Source organism: Pan troglodytes, chromosome 10 (assembly GCF_028858775.2).
Source record: "Pan troglodytes isolate AG18354 chromosome 10, NHGRI_mPanTro3-v2.0_pri, whole genome shotgun sequence".
NCBI classification, from domain to species: domain Eukaryota; kingdom Metazoa; phylum Chordata; class Mammalia; order Primates; family Hominidae; genus Pan; species Pan troglodytes.
This window is the reverse complement of record NC_072408.2, coordinates 27,570,436-27,598,362: the sequence shown is the minus strand read 5'-3', so window position 1 is coordinate 27,598,362 and position 27,927 is coordinate 27,570,436. Positions and strand designations below refer to the sequence as shown.

At 37.4% G+C, this 27,927-nt stretch overlaps 1 protein-coding gene and 1 pseudogene across 3 annotated transcripts in view; one reads left to right on the top strand and one right to left on the bottom strand.

The window, feature by feature from the left end:
- The window catches only part of PDE3A (phosphodiesterase 3A), a 308,613-nt gene that overhangs the window by 221,198 nt on the left and 59,488 nt on the right, over positions 1–27,927 (bottom strand). The window lies entirely within an intron of this gene.
- LOC743726 (ubiquitin-conjugating enzyme E2 L3-like) lies at positions 422–5,145 on the top strand (annotated as a pseudogene).

Below are 27,927 nucleotides of genomic sequence, written 5' to 3'. Positions count from 1 at the left end.
CTATGCAGTCATAAAAAAAATGAGATCATGTCCTGTGCAAGAAAATGGATGGAGCTGGCCATTATCCTTAGCAAACTAACACAGGAACATAAAATCAAATACCACATGTTCTCACTTATAAGTGGGAACTAAATGATAAGAACACATGGACACATAGAGGGGAACGACACACATTAGGGTCTACTGGAGGCTGGAGGGTGGGAGGAAGGAGAGGTCGGGAAAAATAAATACTGGGTACCAGGCTCAATACCTGAGTGCCTAAATAATCTGTACAACAAACCTCCATGACCTGAGTTTACTTACATAACAAACCTGCACATGTACCCCTGAACTTAAAAGGTAATAAATAAACAAACAAACAAAGCCCTCCTCTTATTGAGCTTACATTCTAGTTAAAGAAGGCAGCCAATAAGACAGTAACATGTCAGCTGGTAATACAAACAATAACACGTCAGCTGGTAACTGCAGAAAAATACAGTTAGGTAAAGATAGAGTGGTGAGGGTAAGTGTATTCATGAGGAAAACTGGAGCACAGGCAAGGAAGTGAAAAAATAATCTATGTGTATATTGGAAAAAAGTACATTCCAGGCAGAGGAAACAGTAAGCGCAAAAAATCCAAGGTAAAGATATGCTTAACGGGTTCAAGCAAGAGCCAGGAGCTGATGTGACTAGAGTGAGTAAATGGGGAAAGTGTTACAACATGAGGTCAAAGATATCACAGAAAGACAGACGACGGCTGAGCTCATTGCCTGGGTGAAGAATGTCAAATTTTCTTCTGAATGAGAGTTGGGGCAATTGCAAGATTGCAGAGAAATGGCATGGTCTGATTCACCTTTCAAAGGATTAGTTCTGCCACTGCGTGATGAGTAAACTGTAAGGAGGCAAGAGTGGAAGCAGGCAACAGATAATTCCGGCAACAGATGATGGTAACTGTGTAGATAGTTAAATGGTGAGACTCTAGCTATTTTGAAGTCAGGTGGAATAAAATTTTCAGATAGATCGAATCTGAGATGTAAGAGAAACAGAGCTAGGAAGGAAGACTCGGAGCAACTGGAAAAATCTAATGGGATTATCAATGTGTCAACAACATGATTTCCTGAACATGATCCCTACTTATATTCAAAACAATGACAAAAAGTATCTAACATTTTACAGGCTTTTCCTCTCTGGTTTCTTTAAGTGAAAATTGAACTTTCTATTTTACTTAGTTCTTAGATACTCTTGACAAATCATCGTTCTCTCTTTCCATTGTTTTTGCCACCTGTATACTGGTACCTCAGCAAATGACTTCTACATTATCAAGTTGGGGCCAGGCACAGTGGCTCAATGCCTGTAATCCCAGGTATTGGGTAGCCAAGGTGGGCAGGTCACCTGAGGTCAGGAGTTTGAGACCAGCCTGGCCAACATGGTGAAACCCCATCTCCACTAAAAACACACAAAAAAATTAGCCGGGCATGATGGTGGTCACCTGTAATCCCAGCTACTCGGGAGGCTGAGGCAAGAGAACTGCTTGAACCTGGGAGTTGGAGGTTGCAGTGAGCTGAGATCTTGCCACTGCACTCCAGCCTGGGCGACACAGTGGGACTCAGTCTCAAAAAAAAAAAAAAAAAAAAAAGCATTATCAAGTTTGTCATCCAAAACCAGTCAATCACAAATCTGGGAAATAAAAACTCAACTTCATTGTGGTTGGCTTTTAAATCCCTTGCACCTACAGATTCAAAACAGTGGTGTAGGCAGGAATTAAATAGGAGTACATGGCATTCTTTCTGAAGGTGCCTAAAGGCAGAGGCTAAAAAACTCTTTAAATCTTATCAAGACAGCATTGAGGAAGTACTGCAAGAAGAATTAGCAGTGTCTTTAGCAGGTGAATAAGGTGCATAATTCCCTACTTGGGGCCCCTTCACCTAATCAAGGTAACATGGTCTGAGCCACCAAAAGAGTGCGAGGCCATTCAGTGTCAGGGGGCTGGCATGCTTCCCTTCCATGTGTTTGCTGTCTATAGCTGATGTCTATCATTAAGTTAAAGTCAAATGATCCACAGCCCATGATGAAAGGGTGACTGTTGCACAATTCTACCAGCATTCCCCCAGGTGGGTTTTGCAGATCATTAACCACATAAGATTCCCTGAGACGGAAAAAAGCTTCTCTGATCAAACAAATATAGCAAATGTTTTATTCTTTCATTAGAGGTTTTGTCAAGTCCTGCGGTAACTACACCATTAACTGCGTAACTAGCATTTCCCAAACTTGTTTTACCAATGAGTAAAGAAAACAAGAATCCTAATCTGAAAAAGGAGAAGAGGATGACCATTTGGAGACACATTGCAAAGGAAAACTGTCAAAACTTGGTGAATGATTTAATGAAGGGATGAGAGAGAGAGATATTGAAGATGACTTCAGTTCTAATGCTGATGACCAGAAAAGGGAGAAAAATACACATTAAGACAAATGACTTCCAAATTCTAAAAAAGTATTTTGTTTCACTTACACTCATTAGGCATGATTGCTATATTTCATGTGCTAAATCAGGCACTAAGAAGAACAATGAACAAGACAGAGACTGATCTTGCATCTGCACGCGTTAGACTATATGAACCACGATGAGAACTAGTCTGATGCACGCAGAGGAATGACACAATTCAGGAGCACTAATATTTTACTGGGATTAAGTACTCCCTTTGTGAATATGGAAAGCATTGTCCAGGGAAGCATTCCAAGAAGTAACATCTAAGCTGAGACCTATCGGGGCAGAGCATTTTGGTCAGGTGATGAGAGATACTGTTCAGATACAAAAGCAAGGCAGACTGATCAGATGAAGAGCCAGTGAGTCAGGGCTACACTATGCAATGAAGAGAAATGCGGTTAAGTGTGAGCATCCCACACAAGATGAAAGGATGAAACACAGTTAAATAAACAACTGTGTGCCATGTACAACTGCAACCACGTTATAGGCACAGATATTTCTAAATGAATATAAAATCTGACTCTTTCCAAAAGAAGTCAAACACATTCATCTCACACATGAGAAGATTCTTCTAGATGCTGGGGTGCCGTGTATTGTGGCAGAATTAAAGGAAAGGAAATAAATCACCTTTTGCTTTGGGATTCTTCTCACATTCAAAAAAGTCACTGGTCCTTTCTCCCACAAAAAAATTAAAAACTATAAGGTAATGAGACTGGGTGTACTTGCTTATGCCTGTAATCCCAGCAGTTTGGGAGGCTGAGGCGGGCAGATCACTTGAGACCTGGAAGGCCGAGGTGGGCGGATCACTTGAGGCCAGGAGTTTGAGACCAGCCTGGCCAACATGGCAAAACCCTGTCTCTACTAAAGATACAAACATTAGCTGGGTGTGGTGGCACACACCTATAATCCCAGCTACTTGGGAGGCTGAGGCAGGAGAATTGCTTGTAGCCGGGAGGCGGAGGTTGCAGTGAGCTGAGATGGCAGCACTGCACTCCAGCCTGGTAGACAGAGCAAGACTCCACCTCGAAAAAAATAAAAAAAAAAAAAATAAAAGACCACTGAATAACTGAATAGTTAGGAAAACTGTTAATACACTGAGGTCTGAAACATGCTTTGTTTGGAAGTTTGAACCAGATTCTTAAATACCTGACACTTTACTATGACTTCTGTCTTCCAGAGCCTTTTGCAAGTGATCAAGGCATATTTCCAAATACTAGAATTTTTGCTGACATATCTGAAGGGATTAAAAAGTAACTACTAGATTTAAACAGTGAGCTTTGTAAAACTGAAACCGCAAGCAACTTTCTGCAGGTAACTGAGCTTTTTTACTTGTTCACCTTCACACTGTGATTCAGCTGAAGTTAGAAACTGTTTCTTGCCTTGAACAAGTTCTCAGACCAAGTCAGAAGGCAGAGTTCTCGTGTATCCAAGTAAACTCAATTTTTCTTTGGTGCCCACTTGCTGTTATGCTATTCTTCAAATCCCTAGTGAGACCTGACCAGCTCAACATTCTGACATGCATCTTCATTTGTTATAAAAACACATTACTCATCAAAATATAAGCACATTCCCAAACAGCGTATTTGATATACCAGGGTGCAGCCAAATTCTAGATGACTCTTGGTTGAAGACAACTTGAACTACTCCTTCTAACACTTTTAGCCAGTTCTGCATTTTGATAGCATTCTCTCAAATGTTAAAGTAACATGTAAAGGAGCATTGTCCATTTTAGGCATCTTGTTCATCTTTTATAATATCCCACGAATCTCTTTTTCACTTTTCTCAAATAAAAGACAGCTTCAAGCTGAAGGAGTTTTCTATTTTAAACACAATTATTAAAGTATATTGGTGTCCAGTGGGCTCAATAGAAATATGTGAAAATTTATTTTTACCTAGTTGGCTAAAAGGTTCAAGAATATGGCACTGTCTCTTTTACAACCTCTTTGAAATTGGAATCCCAAAAGTCAAGGGAAAGGGCTAATTCACATCTGTGACCTATTGGCCCCTGGATGACAGGGACTAGGTCTCATTCACTGCTGTGTCCCCAGTGTTTAGCATAAACCTCACAATTTTGAGAAACTAGACAACTCTAGTAAGCACTCAATATATAATTATTGAATAAGTAAACAAACTAATGCAAAGCATCAAGCTCAACAAAATAAAGCATAATAAATGGCAATGTTGGGCTGCGATGCATTCTGGGAAAGGAGCAGCACCAAATCCAAGACGGCACCAGCAGAAGGCTGATGAAGGAGCTTGAAGAAATATGCAATTGTGGAATGAAAAGCTTCCGTAACTTCCAGGTAGATGGAGCTAATTTATTGACTTGGCAAGGGCTTATTGTTCCTGACAACCCTCCATATAAGGGGGCCTTCAGAATCGAAATCAACTTTCCAGCAGAGTACCCATTCAAACCACCGAAGATCACACTTGAAGATCTGTCACCCAAATGTCCACTAAAAGGGGCAGGTCTCTCTGCCAGTAAATTAGTGCTGAAAACTGGAAGCCAGCAACCAAAACTGACCAAGTAATCCAGTCCCTCACAGCACTGGTGAATGACCCCCAGCCTGAGCATCCACTTCAGGCTGACCTAGCTGAATAATACTCTAAGGACTGTAAATATTTCTGTAAGAATGCTGAAGTTTACAGAGAAATAGGGGGAAAAGCGACTTGTAGACTAAAATCTGCCACAACTGGTTCCAGTAAGTGTGAGCAGAGACCCCGTGCAGTGCATTCAGATACCCCACATGGAAGGACTCTGTGGAAACTGACACGTGCCACCGCCTACCACTTTGGCAGTTACCAACTTTCTACACTTTTCTTAATCAAAAGTCGTCTAGGCAACCTGTAAATAAAGGATTAAAAATTTAAGATGTTCTAAAAAATGAATAAAAATAAAAAATAAATGACAATGTCTGTAAATGAAACAAACTCTGGTTGGAAAAACAAAAATGTGGTGTTGAAATATTTTGCTGTATTTTGCCTCATAAAATTTTATTTTCTTAAGCAACTGTTAAAATGAATTAACATTTAAAAGAACTGGAATAACACAGATTATTACTTCATCAAAAGGCAGAATCACAAGGAGAAAAGGAGATTCCTCTATATTCCAATCTTCTCTTGCTAGGGGACAATTTGAGTGGGAAATCTTTTCACCATTTAGGTCTGGAGTGTCCTGTTAATAAAATGCAATGTTGAAATGGCTAAATCACATTGGCTGCTATGCAATACATTTTTTTAGCTACGGCATTGCTTTTACAAAGTAGCTTTTACATACTTAGCAATCCAGCAGGTGATAAACACATATGTTAAGAAGGATTAATGTACTTTAATGGAGGAAGTAGGAAACCAAAATAAATTCCATTTAAAGAGATTAACTGAATCTTTTGTAACCAGACCTCTTTTAAAATGCATGGAAACAGACATTTGTAAACTCTCTTCTTTCAAAATGTAATGTGGTAATCCCGCCTACTCAACTAGGGCGTGGGGAGTGCTTGAACCCAAAAGTTTGACACCAGCCAGAGCAATAAAGCAAGACTCCATCTCAAAAAAAAAAAAAAACTTAAAATAAAAACCTTAAATAATGTAACGCAGGTTACCCTTTACAAATAAAATTTTTTAGTGAATTTAAGAAACACCAGTATCATCAATATTAGAAATTATGTAGGTAAGTGCCTGCATTCATATCCAAATTCATGAAAAGAGAAGGAAACCATTCATGTTTTGAAAACCAAGGCATAATATTAAAATGTCTTAACTCCAAGTTACTTTGGAGTACTTTATTCAGAAAAGTCTGTTAACAAAAGTAACATACCTACCACAGAATTTTTGTAGGTTACAATATTGTCCTCTTCACTAATATTTCCCCCTGGAGACAGTTTCGCTCTTGTTGCCCAGGCTGTTGTGCATTGACGCGACCTCGGCTCACAGCAACCGCCGCCTCCCGGGTTCAATCGATTCTCCTGTCTCAGCCTCCTGAGTAGCTGGAATTACAGGTGCCCAGCACTACGCCCGGCTAATTTTTGGTAGTTTTAGTAGAGACGGGGTTTCACCAAGTTGGCCAGGCTGGTCTCGAAATCCTGACCTCAGGTGATCCACCCGCCTCGGCCTCCCAAAGTGCTAGCTAGGATTACAGGCGTGAGCCACCACCTCTTCTAGAATGGACAGTCTTAATATTACTAATGGAGTTTTAGTATATGGTTAATGGGTTCCTCGCTGTGACTTCCCATCTCAGTAAATGACAGATCCATCTTTCCAATCTCTCCGAATACAAATCCATTAGTGTAAGAGAATGTAGGGAAAACCATTGTTTCTCCTACTCTCACACATCACTCAACACTTCTGACACCAGATTCTTCAACAGACACCAGCTGAGCATCGTCTAATTCAATTCAATCCTAACACTATCCACCTGGACATAGCATCACCCCTCAGTCCCTCAAGACTGCCCCCCTCTTCAGATGCCAATTCCAAATCCCAGGTTGTGACCTGTATTTCAACCAACCAGTTATAAATCAGAGATCCCATAACGCACCTCTTTGTGTTTGATTAATTTTCTAGAGCAGCTCACAGAATTCAGAGAAACATTTCATATTTATTTACCCATTTATTATAAAAAAATTACAAAGCATATGAATGAACAGCCAGTTGGAGAGCTGCATAGGGTGAAGTATAGGAGAAGGGGTGCAGAGCTCCCATGTCCTCCCTGGGTGGTTGTACCACCTTCTAGGAACCTCCACATGTTCAGCTATCCAGAAGTCCTCTGAACCCTGTCCTTTAGGTTTTACATAGAGGCTTCAATTCTACAGGTATGACTGACTGTATCACTGGCCATTAGTAATCAACACAACCTTCAGCCCTGCAGAGGTTGAGAGATGGGGCTGAAAGTCTCAATCCCCTGACCATTCTGGTGACCAGTCCCCATCCAGAAGTTACAAAGGGGCCTCCAGCCACTAGTCGTCTTATTAGCACACAAAGGATATTCTTATCAAGGGTTTTAGGAGCTGTATGACAGAAAACAGGGATGAAGACCAAATACATATTTTACAATATCACAATTAGCAAATTCAACTGGCTCTACTTTAAGAATATCCTCCTACCACCTTCACTGTCACCTCCAAGCCACTGTTATCTCTCATCCGGATGGCTTGCAAGAGAGAGGCTTGTCTCATGCTGCCTCCTTTGCCCATCTGTGTTCCAGTTTCTCTTCTGAAGAGCAAGTGAAATGATGCCACTCCTCTGCAATGTCTTTATCAGAATAAAATCCACACTCCTCAATATGTCTGGCACAGGCTTCCAGGGCATTTCTCACTGCTGCCTTCAGGACCTCTTATCATAACACTCTTGCCCTTGCTCCACTGATGCACCCTCACCTGTGAGATTTACGCTTGCTGTTTTTTCTCCTTGGACTGCAGTTCCCTCAGCCATCCAGGTGGTTCTCATTTCCTTGCTTCTTTCAGAGAAACAAGCAATCGCCCCTTTATCAGTTTGTGTCTCCCTGATCAACCAATATAAGATAACATACATCTCCCATAACTACCTATAGATAACACTCGGTCTGCTTTTCTTCACGGCATTTATGCCTCCAAATACATTACTAGCTGTTAGAATGAAATTTTAAATGAATAGAAGATTTACCTATTGTTAACTGGAATTCTAAATGCTTAGGGTAGAGTCTGGCACATAGTAGGCAGAGAACTAATGGTCCCTAAAAAGTACTGACAAATCAAGAAGAGAATAAGATGATGTATACCTGGCATCCAGGACACAAACTCCAGTGGTAACAAGAACGCTGTCCCCACTACTCACCAACCTTGTTCCCGACCTTCCTTGAACGTGAGATTACCTCTAAGGATCAGCCTTCTTGCCAACTGTTGGCTTAGATACCATGAAATATAACACATAATGAAGCTGGAGGAAAGCAGAAAAATAATGTTTTCCCTCACCCCATCTCAAAACACTCAACACATGGTTCCTCACTCAGTAGGCACTCAATAATACATGACCGTCTGAAAGCATGACCATTTTTATTTTACTAGAGAGGGAAGCAGAATGAGACAGATGACATTTTCTCACGACTTAAGCTTATACATTTGGAAGGAAGAAAGCAGTTGTAGTAAGAGAGGCAGGCTCTTCAAATTCTCACAAAACACAAATTCCTAGTTTTGCTTTGGATGGGAAGGGCTTCATTTCAGGCACGTTGGGGGGGAAAGGGCGAAGGGAAAAACGCTCAGACTATGCTATTTTTAAGTTATTTGGTAAGAATGGCTATTTTTCCCTCTGATATTCTTGAACCACCCAAATGTCATGTTTCCATGCACTGCTGTCTGGATGCTATCAAAGGCACGGCTCTGAGGTGAAAGGAAGGAGTCAGTCATATGCTCATCTTCTCACATGCTGCTACCACTGCTGATTTTTTTTAAAAGCTTTGTGACCTAGAAAGGAGATGTACGGTATGAATGATGCACGGACTGCAGAGAGCATAGGGCGTCATCAGTCTATTTATACCTCCAGGAAGGAAAAAATGAGTACAGGGCAATGGCTCTATATTCCAAGCACTGAGTATGCAAAGATTATCTGGAAGAAACAATAAACAACACAGTGAGGGCGGCATTTATGTCATCAGTGAGAAAGAAAAGGTGAGGCCATATTCCCATGTTCCTTGATCGTTCCAAAATTTTGTTGACTTTTAAAGAATTTCAAGTTGATCCCCTGATATTTCCCATGACTGTATAAAGCATCCCAAATCTGAGTTAAAGACACTGCCACCCATATTTTAATACAGCTTCACCTCATATGTGCATATGTATTTACATTTAGCAATAATCGATATCCATTTGGCTATACTGTAAGTCCCGAGGGAAAGTTTTTCAGGGTTAAGAAAGCATTTGGAAAAGCCTTACAGTTAATTATGCTACTTAACTCCAAAAAGGGGGAAAATGAGATTTACACAGATTTATACAATATGATAGAAAAAAAAATTTTCTCAAGGTGTGTAGTTCATTGCCCTTAAGATGTGAAATCTTTCCAGGACAAAGCAGGGAAAAAGCACCCAGGCCCAGCTGCTAACAGTTATTCCTGGATCACTAGTAAACTTAATGCCAGGCTTCACCTCTCGACTTCCATTTGTTTCTACTGTAAGCAGTATAACATGGAGCCTAACAGAAATGATGTTCTGAAACGTACCCATTTTGCTCTTTTGCAACCTGTTTACTTGTGCAATTACTGCCAGTTTCACTTGCTTTGGAGTTATTTTACTAGCAGTGGCAATGGATTTGATGACAGCTGGCCACAGTATGAGGTGTTTTCTAAGGCTTGACATTAGGTATTTCCTAGTGCAAAATTTACTGATCCCACATACGCTCCAACCTAGAGCCAGGATTCCTTAATGGAACACAAACTGATTTACTTTGAATACACTCAAGCTTCACAGCAAACACTTCCTGTTTCTATTACTGTCCAAGTCTTCTTACCATGCCTGAGGCAGACAATTTAAGGCTTGATTCCTCACCCTTTCCCTTCATCTGCTGAAATCCCATTTAGTTTTAGTGCACCAGGCATGCACTGGTATTTCATCCTATGCAATCCTTCCACAGCCTGACCTATAAAGGGCTGACACTGAGTCCTGGCTTGTTCAGATCAGAGAGAATTAACACTTTTATTTCTTTAATTTCAAAAGCTTCCGAGGTAACTTTTGAGCTCGTAAATGTCAATAATTTGTTGTCAAGACAATTATATTCTTAACCCAGCTGCTACATATAGGGAACATGGAGACTGACAGAAAGTCAGTGAATTTAGAATTAAAACAGTAAGTTTATCTGATTGACTATGCTTCTCAAAATGTAAATGGATGATACAAATTAATACAACCAATTCATTTTATTTGGTTTGGTTTTGGTTTTTGAATGGGTTTATGGGTTTAAGAGGCATTGCTCTTTGTTGTTTATGTGTATTCAGTGTCAGAAAGGAAAAGTGAGCAGTGTGAAGTCTTATTAGATGGAAGACAGGTCTAATGCACATGGAAAACTGATATTCGTGATGGACAGGTCAGGAGCTAGAGAGCAGGGATAAACAAAGCAGAAAAGAAAAGAAAACTCAGCTACAGGTACTCTGTAAGTGAAACTAACAGGTACTTGATAAATATTGGCTGGTTGATTACACAACGGAGGGGAAAGGAATGGCATGCTGTATCATCTTTAAAGACTCCTCTACATGTGCCACACTACTATGAATAGGAAATCAATTTTCCTGTGCTCAATAATTGTAGAGCTCTCGTCTCTTAACTTCCTGCTATATAAACCAGTCCTGCAAGGTCCTCCCTCCTTCTTTTCCTTCTCTCATATTGCCACAGGGGAGCTCACCGAAGGAGTCTGCCTTTAAATGGAGATAAACCTAGCACAAACAAAATCAGCTGTGCTTTCAATAGGTTATTGAAGTACAGACATTCAGAGGGAGTTTTAAACACTTTGGCAAATCTTCTGAGAGGCAGAGTAATGATGTTCCGTAAGAAAATTTGCTAAACGAAAATAAGTAGAATAATACCTATTTCTCTTTTCAAAAAGAAATTTCATTTTCATGGAATTAGGGTTTTTTATGATTTCCATATTTAATCCTTAATTTATGCTAATGCCTCTGTTTATAATTTTCAACATAATTACTGTGGGGCAAAATAAAGCAAAGGGACCTATACAGACATATTTAATGTACACACAGCAAACGAAAAGAGTTAGTCTTATGCAATTTTTAAAAAGCTAGTCAAAAAAATGACTAGTCAAATTTTTTGAAGGAAACATATTTATTTTCGATTTCCTAATTTTATGTCTGTATCCTCAGTCACACTGACAGTCATCATTCATTCTAAAAAAAAATGAGGTATTACCCAAATAGCTTATGTCAGCATTAATTGTTAAATAAGTACATTTGTAATTCCTCCTGTCAGCCATATCCCCTTACATATCTATGCAGATAGTCAAGCTCCTATATCCAAGTTAGGAGTTAGGAATACAGTGGTACAGTTTATCAATATCCATAGATAGGACAGAGTAAGATTTCCTCTCACTAAACATTTATTTTAAATCTCCCTCAAATCAATTTCTATATAATTTCTTGCAAAAAGAAATAAAAACCAGCAGTTAGTGCTGACAAATTAAACTAGGGGCAAATACACATTAAATATATACATTTATATATTTACATTTGTATATGTATATTTATATATACATTTATATACTTACACCTATACAGGAGCATTTCATTGTAGAATTTTGACTCATTCAAACTCTGTTCACTACCATTAACTGATAAATTATTTATGAAAGATAATCATGACCTCCATTAAAAAAAAGGATCCCTCAAAGCATGATATATATCTAAGAATAATGCAACCTATTTTCTGTGACACTGCTTTGTTCTTCAACACTGTCAGTGGATGAAAGATATAGTTTTAACACATTTTTGTGCCATGGCCATGAAATGCTTACATTTATTGTGTTAAGTTTAAGCATATGCTTCAATATTCAGTTGTCAACTGAGATAATGATTTTAAAAGATACAATCTCACCTCTTTAGGATTGTTTTAGTTTTCACTTCCAAACTGCTACATTTGACTCGACACTATTACAAACTACTAGTGAACATAAATTTCAAAAGGATTGTCTTACAATTTCAGATCTTTAACCCATTGCAGTGGTGTGAACTAAGTATTTCCGTGCGTCTCCCACTTTCAGCCACGTGGTAGGATGGTGCTTCCCTGTCTCCTTGACATTTGGTGAGGCCATGCGAGGTCAGTGAAATGCATGAACAAGTGGTATGCATCACTACCAGCCAGAAGTGCTGAGAACCAGCGTGTGACTACCATGTGCTCTCCCTCTCCTATGTGATTGTGAAAGAACATGTCAAGTGGAGCTTCCTTCAGAGGTAACTATGATAAGCAGTCTTCCTTTCAATCTACACAAACATGAGGGAAATCTTTTTTGTTGTAAGCCATTACAATATTTGTGGTTGTTGTTACTGCAAGATAGCTTAGCCTATCCTAACTAATAGACAAAACAGGTCATGAATATGGGTCGCACACTGGAAATTTGGGGTAAAAAATACATAATTTTAAAAGCCATTTTAATATGGAATAGGTAGTGTCAATGACTGAATTCCATTTTGGTGTAGAACTACAAATCTGGAAACAGATTTTCAAATTTTTATGAAGAAGAAGGTTAATAAGCAGTTCAATATTTCACAAGAAATGAGAAAAGCAGAGCAGAATAGATGGATCCAGAAATGCAAAAGGGTCATCCAGGAGGAGGCACTAACCTAAGGAAAAGCAGAAGAAGACAGCAAGGAGATTTCAGAGAAAGGAAAGTAGTTACAAATGAAGCTATAGAGATTGGCAAGGCCTTGTACACCATGGGAAGAAACAAGAAATGCATGCTGTGGGCCCCGGAGGATCATAAGCACATGCACTATATGATCAGATCTGTAATTCCAAATGGTTTATCTCGGTAGTTTAAAGGCAGGGTTGAAGAGAGGGATGGGTGAGATGAGACAGAGTAATTGGGAGGAACACATTGCTCACTCTGCTCAAAAACATCCTGTGAGTGACCACAGCTTACAGAATGAAATATCCATCCTTCCCTGTAGTACCAAATACCAACATCAGGGAACAGAGATTAGTGGTCAAGACCCCAGTCCCTGGTTTCAAGTTCGTCTGCTGCCACATATTAGTTGTATCATGTCCTAAATTCTTTATCCATACATTTCTACTTCTTAGGTTTACTGTGAGGGTTAAATAATTTATGAAAATGCTTATTTTAGCAAAGTACCTGGCTCTTAGTGAGAATTAACTTGTCAATCTAATGCATTTTATGACCCATTACATAATTGCACTATTCTTCTTCAATACCATATTTTTTTCACTCTTCTGCTACTAATGATGTTGCCTTCGACTACGTCTTTCTCAGGTCTCTCCCTGTTCAAATTCCACTCACCCTTCAGAACCCACTCAATGACTATCTGCTCCACGAAGGATCCTACTCAATGACTACTCTACTCCATGAATGCTCCCTTTGCCTCAGGAAATAATCTCTTTCAAGTCTGGACTATAACACAGTTTCTAATTGCTTCATGGTACTTAATTATATATTTGCAGAATTTATTTTTCTCAATTATGTTCTATTTTCCTTTAACCAGTATTACTTCTTATGTATCCATTATACTCCCAACAGTACTTTGTGGTAGTGCCTTGAACTTACTGAGCTTCACTGTTGAATAATTCAAGGAATTAGATCCAATTCTAGCATACAATTTCATTATAATTTATTAGTATGATACATAATGTTTTATTCATGTGTCAGAAACAATTTCACAAAACGGGTAGTTTTCTCCCTCCTTTTACTCATAAATAATCAAAGGTGAGATAGGTGAAGTCATTCTAAAATGGCATGGCATATTGATAAGGAATCCCAAAAGAATATATCCATCTCTGATGGAAAACCTCTAGCTCCAGGAGCAGAAAGGGAAGAAAGCTAAGCTTCCACAATGAGTTAGATCACACTCTTCATCCCACAGGGATAAAGATTTCACAAACTAGATAAGGATCCTTGTAAACAACTGGCTGTTAACAAATAGTTTTATTTTTCCTCAGACTCCACCACCAAGTAAACCTACTACTGTTCCTTGATACCCTTTGTCCAGGCTGTAGTAAACAAGTACTCAAGAAGTGTTATGTAAGTGATGTGACTTATTGAGAAATAGATTTGCCCTTGAAAAGAAATACGAATAGAGTTGCACTTGGCCCCTGTAGTTTGATCATTGTAACGTGAAAAAGATACAGCCTATCCCAGTTCTTTTGGCTTAAGTGAGCAAATAAAATTAAAAGGGACTTGGAGAATAATTTTGCTTACTGCTCTGATTTCAACTTTTCTGAAATGGGCTTTGAATATTAACGTCTACTTCACAAACTTTTCACTATACTCAGTCCCAAGCAACCCATAGGATCACGCAGCCATGCCACCAATTTCTTTTTCCTTATAATTACGTTAAAATTTAAGTCTTTTGGGGGCCAAAAATTAAATCCTAACTATTCCTTGTAAAACCTGGAGCAAGGCAATATCCTACACACCATCACTTTTTCATACCCCATCACAATGTTAACTCTTTGAAACATCCCTTGAACAGGTTTCTCTCACACTCATTAGACTCAGAGCTTAATTAGATGTCTTTGGATTTATATCATACAATGACTTTTACATTTTCATCATTTTTTATACAGTACCCAAATAAAAACAATCAGAAAGAATGTACACAGAAACAATTATGGATTTTGAAAGTTGATATCAACTTAGATATTGGTATCAAACTATGTAGGGAAATTATCATTTATGTAGAGTTATTTAATCAAAAAATGTTGTCACAAAAGCAAAGCTCTACTAGATAGTGCTAGCTGTCTGTTCCTATTTTTTCCAGACTGACTTATGCAATATCCTGATGTTTAAAACTATTCTGTCATGGAAAATCTGTCTCTAGGGTGGGGTGAGAGGAGGGTGTCCCATTTTCTTTTTAAAGTTATAATAAGAAGCAGACAAACAATATAATAAACTTGTACTTTGCAAACATTTTGAATTACGCATTGCAAGGCTACAAGGTAAAGACAGAAATATGCATTTTAAAATAAAAACTTAGCAGACACCCATTTTGCTCGCAGCATGAACAATACAGTAAAATCAGAACATTTTGCCTTATAAGCAGTCAGCAATAACCAGTGATCTGAATATTTTTAAGTGCAATAGGTCATATATCAAATGGAGTTCATTTCATTTTCCTCAAATGCTACCGTAGAAATTTAAAGACTATTAAGAAATAATGATAATTTCCCCTTTCATGAATATAAAGAATCAATGAGTATAATAAAACTTCATTCAGGTTTTTCCCTTTTCTATGTTGACTACATGATATGTGGATATAAACAGACAAAATTCATACTGAATGTCATAAATCAATGTTAGGAAAAAGTAAATTTAGAGTAACTTTCCAACTGAGTGAGTCTTGGTCTCTTCAAAAAGTGAACCTTTCTGCTCTTATCTCTTTTCTTGCAAAGCTAGGAAAAGCCCTTTTTAAAAGTCCTATTGTTATTTTCTGGATCATTACAGAAAAATTATGTTTTGAAACTGTAAAGATTTCATTTTTTAACATTCAAAACTGACTTAAGAATGGAACATATTGGTCAGGCACAGTGACTCACACCTGTAATCCCAGCACTCTGAAAGGGTGAGGCAGGCGGATCACCTGAGATCAGGAGTTTGAGACCAGCCTGACCAACATGGTGAAACCCCGTCTTCACTAAAAATACAAAAAAATTAGCCAGGCGTGGTGGTACGTGCCTATAGTCCCAGCTACTCAGGAGGCTGAGACAGGAGAATCGCTTTAACCTGGGAGGTGGAGGCAGGAGAATCGCTTGAACCTGGGAAGTGGAGGTTGCAGTGAGCCAATATCATGCCACTGCACTTCAGCCTGGGAGACAAAGCAAGACTCCATCTCAAAAAAAAAAAAGACAACATCTTAAGTGACAAGAGAATCCACGAATCATGGGTCTGGCTCAGTGATTGAAAGTGATTATTGGACTAGAAGCAAGGCACATCTCTGGACTTTAGTTGTGTCAGAGGAAACATGCTAACTCACATCATAGCAAGTCCATATCCTGTGTGATAAAGATATTATGACAGAAAGCTAAATCACTCCAACATTTCTACTTTACAGTATGTGCCTGAATGCATACCATATTTGTCTCTACTATATTTTGCATTGCTTTTTAGATGAATAACTTTTGTACCATATTTTCTCATATTACTAAATCACTAAGTGCAATGTCAACATCTGAAAATAATTATTTCTGTGTATTCGCATAACCTTGGAATGCTGAGAAATGTATTTGGCTTGGGACACAGCATAACAGCCCTGACAACTCTGCCTTAACATTATATACAGCAGACTTCTTTAAGGGAGGAATTACCATGTGGTTAAAGCCTTATAGTAAACACTGAAAAGCTGGCTGTGCTGAAGACAAATTGAAATTTTAGGGGGCTGAACACCTGTGGGTACTTAGGCGCTTCCTTAAAAGATAAATAGCTATAACTTAGAGCACTCTGGAGAAAATGGAACTAATTCTTTTTAGCAACACTCTACATCCAAGAATAGGAAGACTTCTCTAGAGACAATCAGCTATCGGAGACCCCCAAGAAAAGTCTTAACATTAGCAACAGCCTCGCACAGGGCTGCTTTGTAAGACAATTGTAACAAAATGATTTCCTGCTTTGACTGGTAAATCTTATTGGAAAAAAAAATCCTTTTTCTTTACATAAAAAGAGGTTTAGCTAAAATTGGGGGAAAATAGCTTTATTTAATATAAACAACCCTCAATTTAGTTCATTTCAACCTTTCAAGCTATGCAATCAAAGGCATGTCTACTAGGATAAAATGTAAGCTGTATGAGTACAAGTCTATTTCCATTATGGTCCTTGATAAAGTTTGGATATCTTACCCGTCTAAATCTCATGTTGAATTGTCATCCCCAATGTTGGAGGCAGGCCTGATTAGAGGTGATGAGATCATGGGGGCAGGTTTCTCATGAATGGCTTGGTGCTGTTCTCATATGAGTAAGTTTGTTCTCCCCAAATCTGGTTGTTTACGAGTGTGTGGCACCCTCCCCGTGTTCACTTTGCTCCCTTTCTCGCCATGTGACACACCTGCTCCTGCTTCCCTTCTGCCATGAGTAAAAACTCCTGGAGGCCTCCCCAGAAGCTGAGCAGAGGCCAGCACCATGCTTGCACAGTCTGCAGAACCGTGAGCCAATTAAGCCTCTTTTCTTTATAATTTACCCAGCCTCAGGTATGGGTAAATGCCTCTTTTCTTTATAATTTACACAACCTTAGGTATGCAAGAATGGCCTAACCCATAATACTAATAGCACATAGTAGGGATATGATCAATATATGTTAAATAATTGAATGAAGGCTGAGTCTGATGCAACACAGGTTCCCAAATGCTGGCCATAACAAACTTTTAACTAATTTATAGCAAAATTGGAAAAATAAAGCCTGAAATTTTTGTCATGAGCCATCCACTCATCTCTAGTCTCAAAGTTGATTTATTTCACATCATCCAACACTCTCAACTTTGTTTAGTAGCACAGTCCAGATGTGTAGTCAATACTCAAAGGAATCAGATAGCATCAAGTGCACACGCGCGCGCGCACACACACACACACACACACACACAATCTTAAATTTTACTCAGGACTCCAGGCAGGAGGCAAAAAGAAAAGAGGAAAAAGAAGAAAAGTCACAATTATTAAAACTGTAGAGGAGGTATGATTGAAAATTAGCTTTATCATCCTGCAAAGAAAAGCAATGTTCTACGGGGAAAGCTAGTTCAATATCATTTAATCCTAAACCTTGCCATGACTGGAAGTGAGGGCTAATTTGCAATTACATGTAAAAGGTTTCGGTGTCTGAAGAACTATGCCCAATTTTCAAATATGCACATGATCTTTATTAAGGATTTAAGCCTCCCTTGCTCTCAATTCCCCTCTACAAGAGAAAAAGACTATATTTTATAAAACCACCTGATCTCTTGAGAATGTACATTTCCTGGAACTGGGAACTGGCAGAGTAAGGCAGCCCTTATTCACTTCCCTCAGAGAGCAAAGGTGACTAAAAACCAGAATCCTGGAGATGAAATCATTCACGTCTCCTGATAAACTCCCAGTTCCTCTCACTAAATATTTTTCTCCCTAATCCCAGACACTATAACTGTCAGTCATTTTTGGTCTGTTATTCCAATAGGAGCAGTCTGACTTAAGTGCCATAAAAGTCTTGGGAAAAAAACATTTTTGAACACTGGTGGGCTCAGGGGACTGATAATGGAATATGAACCTTTCGCCCCTAAAATGGTTCCTTGGGAACAGAAAGCAGCATAGTTTTTTTGGTTTTGTTTTGTTTTTAGTATAGCCCCAATCCCCCGTTCTCCCAGGTGGTGCTAAAACATCTCGCAGCTGCTGTCATTGAAGCTGTAACTTCCTAAAGAGTCTTTTGGAATGATCAGGGTAGTTTTAGAAATCTGTCAACTTCTCTGTTTAGGAAAATCTGCATACAATGAACGTGGGGATTTCGTTAAAATGCAGATTTTGATCCAGTCATCTGGAGTGGAACCTGAGACCCTGCATTTCTAGCAGCTCCCAGGTAATGCTGAGTTTGTTGACAAGTCTTACTTTGAGTAACAAGGATCAATTCCACCTTTACCTACGTAATTGAATTTGAGGGACACCAGAAAAACCCCTCCCACACCAAAAATCTCAATCTTGCCCGTGTAATGCAACACAAGAAACACAAAAAACAAAACAAAACAAAAAAGCAGGGGTGGGATGGGGAGAACAAAGTCCAGTTTCCCTTATTTAAATTGTTTGCCCAGCTCTGACACTATGTTGTACTAATAACGGTTAGTCCACACTTGCGGTCTAAAATGTAATCACCCCTAGCTTTGTGCCTGTATGACAGTATAAAAACAACTGAGCATTTCTCATGTGATCCTTACAAGAGCTGTGAGTTAAGCAGAGCAAACAGAATTACCATTTTAGAAAAGTAGAAAATAGATTGGTCAAGGTAAGCAACTTACGCATGGCCTCCTTACTACCAGGAATTAGATCCGGGAACCATACTCAAATCTTATGACTCCCAAATCTAGAGCTTGTCCATAATAATAGTACTTTTCCTATCACCAATCTTCCTACCTCCCAGACAAATTTTCTTTGACATTGTTACACTATTGTTCCAGCAGTTGTATAACCAGGAAAAAAAAAGAATATCAATGGAATATGGGGTTGTTCCAGGTTCACTATTTCAGTACATACTGCACCTTAGATGATTTTTTTTTAAATCTGGAAGACAAGCCTAAATTCTATTGAATGACGTAGAAGAATTAAGATTCTAAGATTTCATTCAACAGCAGAGGGATATTTTTAATCGACCTGAATACAAATGCTAGTCAGAGATAACTGATGTTAGTAATGGAATGAAAATGTTCCACGACCAAGAATCTCACAGTTGACTCTACAGTAACAAGGAATGCAGTGGGGATTCCCTATGACAGAGTGAGAAATGGGAAGTACCTCCAAGTTCAAGGCCCCCCAGGACATTTCTGCTTCATTTGCTGCTGTGCTCCAGCACTCAGGAAAATGCTTACTGTGTAGTAGGTGCTCCATACATATTTTAAAATCAAATGAATACCTGAAGTCTTACTTCAACAATACACAATGTAATAAATGCTAAAGTGTCTTTCAATGTGGAACCCTCATTTCTTTCTAAGTGGATTCTTTTTCACATTAATATGAATGAAAAGTTGCTTTAAAGTTTTTAATCCTTGGGATAATTGGAGACATTTTGCTCTTCCCAAACTAAAAGTTACTCTTTAGTATCTGAAAAAATATGATCCCAATGGAATAAATCCCACTCTATACAAACAGCATATTGACTCAAATAAGGGAAAGCCAAGGCTCATACTGTTTTCAAGTCTATTCTTCATGATATTGTGGGAGTTTAATTTCTGATTTCTCCCTAGATCTTAGCTCAGTCAGCATTTCATGAAATAAATATAGTTTCTTCTCAGCACCATGTAGTTTCCCCTTCTTACATGTCATATGATTTTATATGTATCTGCTTTCCCCGTCCCTGCCACTAGACTATACTCCCTCTCAGCACAGGGATCAGGGCTGCTTTTGTTAACAGGTATAGTCCTCACACCTGCCTGGTCCTGATCCTTACCAGGTCTAGGAGTTACTAAAAGCTAGCAAACACTCTCTAAAAACATTTAATTCTAAACAGCCTCCCTGGCTCTCCCCTTAAATGACGATAGATAGCAATAGAGGTTTTTTCTATACTTTGTATACACAGAACACCCCACACAAATTCAAAGCCCCTATAGAATTTCAATGAAAACGAACTCCGAGTTTCCAACATTGCAAATGTATGTTCCCATCCTGGTCCAGAGAGGATTTAGGGTACAGGCAATCAGTAGTCATGAGCAAAAACAGGCAGCAGTCAAGACTATTGTAAGAGAAACTCAGCTGAAACGCAGGAAAAAAAAAAGTCACCTTCAATAGTAAAGTCTTGATTTGACAAATGAACAAAGATAAAGCATGTTAATGGTATTTTAAAAGAATACCAATGTTGTACATTATTTTAACAATGTGGGAGCCTAACACCACCTGCATCAGAAACACTGAGTCTGAGGAAGAATAAATCAAATTCAAGGTAAATGAGACCTGATCTCAGAGTGGAAATAAGTAATTGATCACCCAATTTTTCCACTAGCACTTCTTATTCAATATTAGAGTGGCAGAAGACTACTATACTTAAAACACTGGGACCATGTAGGAATTTTATCTACACATGATCTCTCTCCACAATCCATCTATGAGAAATTACAATATCTGTGAAGCCTTAAGAAACATTCTACAAACAATGAATCTGAAGGCAAAATTGTGACAGAGAAGACATATATTTTGTCTATGTAGTTACAGAACTATCCTTCCAGCAGTACATGCTCTTCCTAACCTTACTAAAATTACATCTTGTGTATTTTTTTAAAAAAACATATGCTGTTCTTAAAATTCTGATAGTAAAATATGTACAGTATTTATTAAAAGTTAACTTGAGTCTTGAATTTATTAAAAACCAAATTGCAGACAAAATAAATGGGAAATACACAGCTTCCTTGAGAGAGTAGTATCAATGTTTGTCAAAATGTTCATATATTTAAAGTCATCTTACATATAGAGACCCCAAGCAGTACCCAAGATAATACATTACCACTAATTGCTGTAATTTCCAAGCCTGTGTGCCACTTTCATATCCTATAGATCTCAAATTTTTTTCTACATCATAATGTATTCTCAGAGTGCAATGAACACTTGTCTTGTTTCATTTCAGGGACACATAGTCTCCAGTTTTTCTAAGGGGCAGGGTGAGCTGTCCACAATCTTTCTCCCTTCCTGGGGTGTTTTACTCCTCTCCCATGTGAGCCAGTGTCACAGGTCTGCTGTGTCCCACCAAAGTTTGGTTATACAGTGATCCCACTGCCCTTTGAAGGGAATAGTTCAAAAAAAGATTAGTCAGGTTAATAAAAGGAGGATGTTTGGAGGCTGCTGGGAAAATTCTTCCTCATTCTTCATCTATTCATTGTTATAGTTGAATATGAGGTTCAGAAGTGCTTCAATTACATTGTTTCATTTAGAGGAGGGCAAAATCAAGAGAATTCCTGGGAAAATGGAGCCAGAACTCCTTGATGGAGTCACCCTTAAGACCTTCTAGACTTCCATCTGTGAGATAATATACTTTGGTTATTAAAATGTATATCATTTTTAGTTGGGTTTTCTACTCCAGTACAAAAAAAAAGCAAACTGAAAGATACATTTTGATTACTTCATAACCATTTACCTAAGTTTCAAGAACAAGTTATTCTAGTCAATGCCATAATAAATTGAATATTGCTTTTGAAATGTAACACAGGTTTTAAAAAATATTGCTCAGAAAGTAGGTGAAATAAACTAAGAAATTTGCACTCTGAATTTTTATGAAGGTATGGAAAAAGGAAAGAAGAGAAAAATAATTGAAGCTCTTCCTCTTTTTTTGACCTATTTTATTAAGGTATGATCGACATGCAAAAAGCTACACATATTAAATATATACAACTTGATGAGTTTGGAGATAAGCATATACTTGTGAAACCATCACCACAATCTGTGCCATAAACCTATCCATCACCTCCAGAAGTTTCCTCCCACCTTTTTTTGTGATAAGAACACAACATAAAATCTACCCTCTTTTTAAGTCTACAACAGAGTATGTACTGTTAACTGTAGGCAATATACTACACAGATCTTTAGAACTTACTCATCTTGCATAACCAAAACTGTATACCCTTTGACTAACACCTCCCCATTTCACCCTCTTCACTTTTAAGAAATTTTCCAGCATCTCATAGAAGCCCAGAAACATAGTAAGAATTCAACAATATCTAGAAAGTAAATTATTTATTATTTGCTTTTCCATCATTGAAAAGAGTATCTAAGTATCTGGTAAACTGGGAAATCAGAGCCATGCCACTTCTGTGTGACTTTAAGCAATCATTTAACCACCTTAGGGCCTTTACTTCTTTCTCCATAAATAAAAACATCTTTTCTTGTTCAAATATTTCATTATCATTGGCACATTATCACTGCTCTTTGCAAAAGATTTGTAAAAAAAGAAACCATGCTGCTAAGCATGCATTTTTAAAGTGCTTACAGATTAATACTTGAAGCCAGGTCACCAGGCCACTTAATTTCATTTGTTTAAAAATTTTGCCTTAATACTCAGCAAACAAAAACTTACGAACCTTACAACAACTGCAAAATGTGTTATTAAACTATTAAATCAACATATTTTCTTTCAAAAGGTTTATACACAATTGAGATAAGGCGCATAGTTATCTTTGATTCTATGATTCCTCTTAGTTTCTGTTCTTTAAATTAATTTCAAATAATTGAAGTATAATCTAATACCATGAAAAATTTAGACATACTATAGGTACATATACGTCAAAATAGCAGTGAGGAATGTGTGCATGCATTTGTGCGTGCATGTGTGTGCGTGTGTGTGTGTGTGTGTGTGGGTTTTCCTGACTAGTCACTATTTGACAGGCAAGGCACAGTTTCCTAACACTTAATTCTTTCAATTGAATTTAATCCTGACAATAACTTAAATGCCCCCATCTTAAACATAAGGACCATTCTCAGAAAGGCAGCTAAGGAAACTAACGTCATGAAACTAATAAAAACCTTTTTCTCCAACATTATATACATCGTGTATACAATCCTCATACTCTCAAAGGATGAGAACTTTTTTCCCTCATGAACATACATGGCAGAACAACATTTCTGTGAAGAACAACAACAACAAAAATCATCTGATAAACCTACTGGAGAAACTTTTCAGAAATTTAAAATATGCAAAACCTTTTTTTTCTTTTTGGTTCATTCATTCTCCCTATAGCCTTATTTCATTCTGTATCTTTTATTTTGAAAATATCTAATCAACCTGTTTCAGACGTAATCATAGAATGGCAAACACATAAATATGTAAACTTGATATTGGGGTAGTAATAAAGATGGGCAGATAATATTTCTTCCCACAAATGAGACAAACTGAGGGAAATACTCTCTCAGAACTAGGTGGATAGAATAGAGATTTTTTAAAAATCTTCCAACAAACCAGAATATATAACTATTGTGGCTAACTGCAGCCCAGAAAGGGTGACTTGCCTGGAACTGACGGGTAAGATATCTGTAGCCCTGTATAAGAACATGGATTTAAAGAAGCTTTTACAATAAACTTATCCCTCTCCACAAAGCAGCAAAGCAACAAAAGAAAGAGGCCAATAATATTACCTTCACTACAACATGATTCTTCCAAGCTCAGTGAAATTGTGTTTATATACACTAAAAGTGGAGAACTGAAGGGCTCAGGAATTCAGGCTGCAGCCAATGCTTCTATACACACCAGGGAACAAATCATGGCAAAATACAGTATTTTAGAATAAAATGCAAAATTTCTATAGAGTAGCCCATCTCAACTTTGCTCACTTTCATGGTTTTGCAAATATTCCTTTCAGGGCAGTGTTTTACATTTTGTTCTTCAATAGGAAAATAATGCACCCTGCCCCCAAAACAATTAAAAATTGAGTAATTCATCTCTAAAACAAAAGAGGCAATTTTGTTTTAGACAAAAGAGGCAATTTTGTTTTAGACAAAAGAAAAACTAGTTAAAAAACAGAAGACTCATTTAAGGTATGATGTTTATCAACAACTAAGGGATGATATCAAGTTATTAATCTCAGCAGAAACTTCCTTGATTAAAACAAATACCTTTCTGAAGAAAGTTTCTCTTCCTTTAGGGATAGATACTTCTGGATGAAAAATCAAAAAAAATCATTTTGCCTTCAAAAATTTTAAAGGTGTACTCTTTCTCAAAGGCCAGTTATTTTTATTAACTTTGATAGACAATGAAACAATAATGCTGAGCCATAAATATTTTAATTTTTTTAAACCATGTTTAAGCAGTAGAGTCACCTTGAAGGAGTTTCTCTGATTAAGTGCACTGTTCTCTTAAAATGCCTTTGTACAAATACGTTCATTTCACAAAGCGATACTAGCAAACAGTTAAATACCATATGCTACAAGTCATGGAAAAAAAAGAGTTTAACTACAGTTCACATAAAACTGAGAACTCAAAGGAAGGTTATTTTGAAAACATACACAAAGAAATTTTAAAAACATTTAGGGGCATTTCAGAGTTCAAGCCTACAACCGTGTGGCAAAATTGTAGCAGATGTTGGCATTTGGGTGCTGGAGGGATGTCAAAATGACATAAAAAAAAATCAGTGTCTAAGATGTATGGAACATGGATTTGATGTTTCCGTATCTGAAACAAAATAGGAAATTGAAATGATGAAGGTAAAAAATAAAACATCAACAATAACTAGAAAAAATTAAACATAATTTTTCTATTGTCCAAATCTATGTATTTCAACTTTCTCTTTCATAATCCCTCACCTCCCAGCATGTTTTGAATGCAGCAGATGCTAACTAAAGTCATTCAACAATATCTACCTTCTAAGTTAAAGTGAGCCTATTATTATTACTTAGAACCATTTCTTTACCCCACAGAGTTAGTTCAGTGAAGATTGCTCTAGGCTTAGGAGAGCAAGTCACAGAGCTTCAGAAACACAGATGTGATCAATGCAATATTCACAACTAAACAGCCTTGCATTCAAAATGTTCTTCATACCACTATTCTCTCAAATTTTTCACCATTTGAAAAAGGGCTGTAGCCTGCAGCACTCTCCCAGGGAACAATATGAGGCAAGGGTTAATAATAAGAAAACACAGTCAAAAGAATAACTGAAGAAAAAAAGAAGGAAAACAGAAGCCAAACCCACGTATGCTATTTTTCTGACCTCTATTTATCAATAGAACGTATGGGCTTAATTGTAGATGTCAACTCTACAGGATTGAGGAATACCTAGAAACCCCGTAAAGCAATTCACTATTTTATGTATTTCATCTTCACATCGTTTCCATTACTGGAGGTATAAACTGTATAGAGACTTTGAGAGTTCTGTTTTATGCATTTTTTGCAAATTCGACTTCACAAAAGTGAACTATGTTTACTTTGTGTTAAGTGTTGTGTACGTATGTAAAAACATTGAAATTTTCTCAATAAATGAAGAGATGTTCTTTTGTACATTTGCATTTGTGAAATATAAAATTTCTTGAGATCTCAGCTCTTTGGGTGACTACATATATGTTGGTAACCTATCACAGTTTTTGATGGATCTTGTCAAAAGACTTAGGTTGCTCATTATATTATTTCAGATGACCAAAGTTAGAAAGCTGTTGCACACAACTATCAATCATAGTGATACACATTTATACATTGTCCTTTTTTGACCTACTTCTTTATAAGGACAGCTCATCTTGTCATAACTATTATACCAGTATGACTGTCATTAGCATACTTGAGTGTTTATATGTGCAAAAGCATGTATGTTGTTATTGCATATTTTGTTGTGTAAAGTGGCCTATATTCTGTTTTTACATTTCTTAACTAAATCCTCTTTTTAAAATATAAATAAATATCTTTAAAATAATATTTTAGGCCGGGCATGGTGGCTCATTCCTGTAATCCCAGCACTTTGGGAGGCTGAGACGGGCGGATCACGAGGTCAGGAGATTGAGACCATCCTGGCAAACACGGTGAAACCCTGTCTCTACTAAAAATACAAAAAAATTAGCCGGGCGTGGTGGCGGGCGCTTGTAGTCGCAGCTGCTTGGGAGGCTGAGGCAGGAGGATAGCATGAACCCGGGAGGTGGAGCTTGCAGTGAGTGGAGATCGCACCTCTTCACTCCAGCCTGGGCGACAGAGCGAGACTCCGTCTCAAAAATACTATTACTACTACTAATAATATTTTAATTTTTTTCAGAATTACATTTTCAGGATTTTGATGTTTTGGGGATTGTGATTTTCTGGATTTTAGACTTTAGAGATTTTACTCTTCTGGGATTTTAACATTCAGAATTATGACATTCAGAATTGTGTCTTTTGGGATTATGACCAGCTCTCAATTTAGCCAACCAGAATTACCTAATTGGATGTATAGAAACAATTCCTTAAATGTATCCACTTTTGATTCAAATAAATTCATTACTGACTTGAACGATGTGGGATTACTATAATATAATCTAGACTATAACAAACTGATAGTATCCAATGCTGCAAAAGAAAAAAAAATGTGACTGTGCCTTTTAATTCTGGATTTAGATCATCTTCTTTACTTTTTACATAGTCTACCTTATGAAAAAATACATACATTATAAATGTATTAATGTATTAAATGTATTAAATTACCTGTTTCCTATAAAAAATATAAAATTATGAAGCCTATTTATTGCTTTTTCAAATCAGTTATACAAACTGCTGAAATTGAACATAAACCAATGTCTTAAACTTGGTAATATTCATACAGAATGGCTGATATTTTGACAAGATGAATTTAAAGGAATTCTAAGATGTAGCATATACCTAACCATAAGTACAGCTTATTTCAAGATACAAGAATGAAATATGGAAAGAAAAACATGCCTGTAAAACGTAAAGTCAGTTTCCAAGGTCATACTATAGCTATCTTCTATTCTATTTCCCATTAATACACTTCCATTTTACTCAATCCTTAAAAATAACCCTTAGTGTACTGGTACAAATCTCAAGTATTGTCCATGATAAAATTCAAAAGCACACAACATTTCAACCCCTCTTAGATAAAAAGCAACGAGAGTTCACGGACAAACACCATGGTTTTCTCTGATCAGTTCCCAACACAATACAATATTCAATGAGTCCTGTATCAAACTATTTTTGCTGACATGCATGAAATCATTCTTAATTACCTGCTGAACCTAAATTAGAAGAATTTCTGAAATTTGGGAAAATAACATTACCCTGTGTCCCTTCTTCATCCAATGTTCCTTGATCCATTCTTAAGATTTCAAAGCTAGACTGAATAAAAAGTAAACCAATTATATAGACTTTTAGCTCCTTTCTTAGAATAACCAATAGTGCCATCAGGTCTAATTTTAACCATCCATGCAATCATAGAACAGCCCTAAAATTTTAATGAACTTTTGGGGGATTTAATTCCTTTACTGCCCGAGCCCAATGAGGATATGAATGCAGAAATCTTATTTTAGTGAATGTAACTGAATGTAAGCTTCGGCCATATACAGGAATTCTTATATGATTGCTGCAAGACTCAGCATTGGTACCCATTAGTTTTCACCCTTAATACTGAGTAAAAATGTACATGGTACTTTCATTATATTGATT